We start from the raw sequence: 6,000 nt of genomic DNA on the forward strand, positions 1-6,000 counted from the left end.
TGCTACGTCATAGCTCCACTCTGCTAAACCCCAAATAAGTTTTGCAAAGAAAAATGGTATTGATTGAATAACAATCATTTCATGAATAAAACTGTTTAGAACTTAAATTATTTCTGTTTCTCAATTTGGTAGACATTGATGTTTACTTTACTCTGGCTGCAAAAATATTACCACCGGCATTCATTTTCCCAAGAAATATGACGGGCGACCCCATCTTTACAGAAACAAAATGTTGGAACCAAATGTACGTAATTATGTTATATCTTATCATGTGGTACCTGAGAAGACGTTTGTGTGTGATAAACTGAACAGATACTATAGGAATAGCAGTGGTACATGTTGCTGTGAGGCTGACCCTATGGGAACAGAAACCACATCATACTTGTTGCTGCAGTTGATGTTGTTTTTTGAGCAAACGAGGGTCTGCATTGGGGCTTGTCTAAGATATTTATCCTTGGTATTACTATTTTCAGTGAGAAAATTAGTCTTGAAGCTATATGTCACGTCCTGGGCCAGTATAAGGTTAATTGTTTTGTAGTTTGGTCAGGGCGTGGCAGAGGGTATTTTGTTTTATGTGGTTCAGGTGGTGTGTTTTGTTAAAGGGTGGTTGATTTAGAAATTCCGGGTGTGTTGGTTTATGTTTAGGTATTTCTATGTAGAGTCTAGTGAGTGTATGTCTATGTTTGGGTTAATTGGGGTTTGGGACTCTCAGTTGAGAGCAGGTGTTTGTCTATCTGCCTTGATTGAGAGCCCCAAGTCTTCCCTCTAAAAGGAGGAAAAGACGTAACTTCCACATTACACAGCTTTCCCAAAATTCCCCAACCTACTACACATGATACGATAATCCCGTTCACATTCACAACGTTCATAACTAATCTTTATTGTCCAGGGGTAACCAGCCCAGACACTTAGCCTTAGGCAAGTATGCAACTACCAAGCTTCTCCTTTCATGAAGCGTGTGTTCCAAATGGAACCCTATTCCCTATATAGTGCACGTACTTTGAGACCAGAGCCCTATGCACATACTGCAATGTAGTGCACTAGGTAGAATAGGGTGCCATTTGGAGCATACAAAGTCATAACAACACCATAGCCTGACGGGGAAGACAGACGTCATTGAAATAGAAACAAATTCTGAAAATGTTCAAATAACTTGTCTGTTGTTTTTGAGGATACAGTGCATTCAGAAAGTATTCAGACCCCTGAATTTTTCCACATTTTGGTTACGTTACAGCCTTATTCTAAAATTGATGAAATAGTTATTTTTCTTTCATCAGTCTACACAGGTTTTAAAAACAGGCTTTTAGAATTTTTTCATTGTATTAAAGATAAGAAACTGAAATATCACATTTACATAAGTATTTAAGACCCTTTACCCAGTACTTTGTTGAAGCACATTTGGCAGCGATTACAGCCTTGATTCTTCTTGGGTATGACGCTACAAGCTTGGCACATCTGTATTTGGGGAGTTTCTCCCATTCTTCTCTACAGATCCTCTCAAGTTCTGTCAGGTTGGATGGGGAGCGTCGCTTGACAGCTATTTTCAGGTCTCTCCAGGGGATGTTTGATCTGGTTCAAGTCCTGGCTCTGGCTGGGCCGCTCAAGGACATTCAGAGGACTTGTCCTGAAGCCACTCCTGCGTTGGCTTGGCTGTGTGCTTTGGGTCATTGTCCTGTTGGATGGTGAACCTTAACCCAGTCTGAGGTCCTGAGCACTCTAGAGCAGGATTTCATCAAGGGTCTCTTTCTACTTTGCTCGCTTCACTCTTTCCCTCGATCCGACTAGTCTCCCAGGCCTGCCGCTGAAAAACCTCCCCACAGCATGATGCTGTCACACACATGCTTCACCGTAGGGATGGTGCCAGGTTCCTCCAGAACGTGGCGCTTGGCATTCAGCCCAAAGAGTTCAATCTTGGCTTCATCAGACCAGAGAATCTTATTTCTCATGGTCTGAGAGTCCTTTAGGTGCCTTTTGACAAACTTCTAGTGGGCTGTCATGCGCCTTTTACTGAGGAGTAGCTTCTGTCTGGCCACTCTACATAAAGGCCTGATTGGTGGAGTGCTGCAGAGATAGTTGTCCTTCTGGAAGGTTCTCCCATCTCCACAGGGGAACTCTGGAGCTCTGTCAGAGTGACCATCGGGTTCTTGGTCACCTCCCTGACCAAGGCCTTCTCCCACAGTTGCTCTGTTTGGCTGGGCAGCAAGCTCTAGGAAGAGTCTTAGTGGTTACAAACTTCTTCCATTTAAGAATGATGGAGGCCACTGTGTTCTTGGGGACCTTCAATGCTGCAGAAATGTTTTGGTACCCTACCAACAATTCCATAGCTTTTGTTCTGACATGCACTGTCAACTGTGGGACCTTATATAGACAGGTGTGTGCCTTTCCAAATGAAGTCCAATCAATTGAATCAATCAATCCACCACAGGTGGACTCCAATCAAGTTGTAGAAACATCTCAAGGATGATCAATGGAAACAGGAAGCACCTGAGCTCAATTTCGAGTCTCATAGCAAAGGGTTTGAATGTAAATAAGGTATTTCTGTTTTAAATGTTATATAAATTATCAAAAACCTTCTAAAAACCTGTTTTTGCTTGGTCATTATGGAGTATTGTGTGTAGATTAATGAAAAATAAAATTTTTCATTTAATCAATTTTAGAACAAGGCTGTAACATAACAAGATGTGGAAAAAGGGAAGGGGGTCTGACTACTTCCAAAGGCACTGTAGATAACATTAATGATACTACATGTTACTAGTGCAGTTCCAAAAAAGACCACAACTCATGGTGCTGTATATAATCCAATAATAACATAGGTATACGTTTCAAGGTTTATTTGTTACAATGCCGGGTACAGTGAAATGCTTAACTTGCAAGCCCTACCCAACATTGTAGTATTCAATATCAAAAATAGTGTAACTAATACAAAACAAATTAAATAAAAAGAGAATAGCAGAGGTAGCTTTATTCAGGTTTGAAGTTTACAATGTGCAGGGATTCTGGCATTTTTGAGGTAGATATGTACAGGCGGGGTTTAGGATAAATAATAATAGTAAACAGTATGGCAGCAGCATAAGAGGTGGGTGGTGATGAGTGTGTGTGTGCGTGGTGATGAGTGTGTGTGTGTGTGTGTGTGCGTGGTGGTGAGTGTGTGTGGTTGTGGTGAGTGTGTGTGTGTGTGCGTGGTGGTGAGTGTGTGTGGTGAGTGTGTGTGTGCGTGGTGGTGTGTGTGTGGTGAGTGTGTGTGTGTGTGTGTGTGGTGATGAGTGTGTGTGTGGTGGTGTGTGTGGTGGTAAGTGTGTGTGTGTGTGTGTGTGTGTGTGTGTGTGTGGGTGTTGATGAGTGTGTGTGGTGGTGATGAGTGTGTGTGTGTGTGTGTGTGTGTTGGTGTGTGTGTGTGTGGTGTGGTGGTGAGTGTGTGTGTGTGGTGGTGATGAGTGTGTGTGTGTGGTGATGAGTGTGTGTGTGTGTGTGTGTGGTGATGAGTGTGTGTGTGTGTGTGTGTGTGTGTGTGGTGGTGATGAGCGTGTGTGTGTGTGTGTGTGTGTGTGTGTGTGTGTGTGTGTGTGTGTGTGGTGTGTGTGTGTGTGTGTGTGTGTGTGTGTGTGTGTGTGTGTGTGGTGAGTGTGTGTGTGTGTGTGTGGTGAGTGTGTGTGTGTGTGTGTGTGGTGGTGAGTGTGTGTGTGTGTGTGTGTGGTGATGAGTGTGTGTGTGTGTGTGGTGGTGCGTGTGTGTGTGTGTGTGGTGGTGAGTGTGTGTGTGTGTGTGTGTGTGTGGTGAGTGTGTGTGTGTGTGGTGGTGAGTGTGTGTGTGTGTGCGTGGTGGTGATGAGTGTGTGTGTGGTGATGAGTGTGTGTGTGTGTGTGCGTGGTGATGAGTGTGTGTGTGTGTGTGGGGGGGGGGGTGGTGAGTGTGTGCGTGGTGGTGAGTGTGTGTGTGCGTGGTGATGAGTGTGTGTGTGTGTGTGGTGGTGATGAGTGTGTGTGTGTGTGGTGGTGAGTGTGTGTGTGTGTGTGTGGTGATGAGTGTGTGTGTGTGCGTGGTGGTGAGTGTGTGTGCGTGGTGGTGAGTGTGTGCGTGGTGATGAGTGTGTGTGTGTGTGTGTGTGTGTGCCACCAGAAAGTATTCACCCCTTGACTTTATATTGTTGTATTATTCAACCCCCCTGAGTCAATACATGTTAGAATCACCTTTGGCAACAACTACAGCTATGAGTCTTTCTGGGTAAGTCTCTAAGAACTTTGAACACCTGGATTGTACACTATTTCCAAGCTCTGTCAAGTTGGTTGACATTACATTTGAGTCTTTTAGCAGATGCTCTTATCCAAAGTGATTTACAGTATTAAGTGCATACATTTTCAGAGTTTTTCATACTGGTTTGTTGATCATTGCTAAACAGCCATTTTCAATTCTTGCCATAGATTTTCAAGCTGATTTAAACCGATTCAATGTGGTCTTGGTAAGTAACTCCAGTGTATATTTGGCCTGGAGTTGTGCTTTAGGTCATTGTCATGCTGACAGGTGAATTCATCTCCCAGTGGAAAGCAGACTGAACTAGGTTTTCCTCTAGGATTTTAGCTCTCTTCCGTTTATTTTTATTTTTATCCTAAAAATAACAACATTGTCCTTGCCGATGACAAGCATACCCATAACATGATGCAGCCATCCACCATGCTTGAACATCATTTATGAAGCGTGGTAGTACTCAGTGATGTGTTGTGTTGGATTTGCCTCAAACAGAACACCTTTGTATTCAGGACAAAAGGTCATTTATTTGCCAGAGTTTTTCAGTATACTTTAGTGCCTTATTGCAACAGGATGTGTGTTTTGGAAAAAGTTTATTCTATACAGACTTCCTTGTTTCATTGTCATTAGGTTAGTAGTGTGGAGTAACTACAACGATCCATCCTCAGTTTTCCTCCAATCACAGCCATTAAACTCTGTATGTCACGTGTGATCCCTCTCCGGCTCTAGGTGACCAGGTTGCTCGTTATGGTGCACACCTGTCACCATAGTTACGCGCACCTGCACATCTTCAGACTCACCTGGACTCCATCACTTCCCTGATAACCTTCCCCATATACAGTTGAAGTCGGAAGTTTACATACACCTTAGCCAAACACATTTAAACTCACAATTCCTGACATTTAATCCTAGTAAAAATTCCCTGTCTTAGGTCGGTTAGGATCACCACTTTATTTTAAGAATGTGAAATGTCAGAATAATAGTAGAGAGAATGATTTATTCAGCTTTAATTTCTTTCATCACATTCCCAGTGGGTCAGAAGTTTACATACACTCAATTAGATTTGGTAGCATTGCCTTTAAATTGATTAACTTGGGTCTAACTTTTGGGTAGCCTTCCACAAGCTTCCAACAATAAGTTGGGTGAATTTTGGCCCATTCCTCCTGACAGAGCTGGTGTAATTGAGTCAGGTTTGTAGGCCTCCTTGCTCACACACGCTTTATCAGTTCTGCCCACACATTTCTATAGGATTGAAGTCAGGGCTTTGTGATGGCCACTCCAATACCTTGACTTTGTTGTCCTTAAGGCATTTTGCCACAACTTTGGAAGTATGCTTGGGGTCATTGTCCATTTGCGACCAAACTTTAACTTCCTGACTGATGTCTTGAGATGTTGCTTCAAAATATTCACATAATTTTCCTACCTCATGATACCTCATGATACTATCTATTTTGTAAAGTGCACCAGTCCCACCTGCAGCAAAGCACCCCCACAACATGATGCTGCCACCCCCGTGCTTCACGGTTGGGATGGTGTTCTTCGGCTTGCAAGCCTCCCCTTTTTCCTCCAAACATAACGATGGTCATTATGGCCAAAGAGTTCTATTTTTGTTTCATCAGGCCAGAGGACATTTCTCCAAAAAGTACAATATTTTTCCTCATGTGCAGTTGCAAATCGTAGTCTGGCTTTTTATGGCGGTTTTGGAGCAGTGGCTTCTTCCTTGCTGAGCGGCCTTTCAGGTGATGTCAATATAGGACT

Source organism: Salmo trutta, chromosome 15 (assembly GCF_901001165.1).
Source record: "Salmo trutta chromosome 15, fSalTru1.1, whole genome shotgun sequence".
Classification (NCBI taxonomy): domain Eukaryota; kingdom Metazoa; phylum Chordata; class Actinopteri; order Salmoniformes; family Salmonidae; genus Salmo; species Salmo trutta.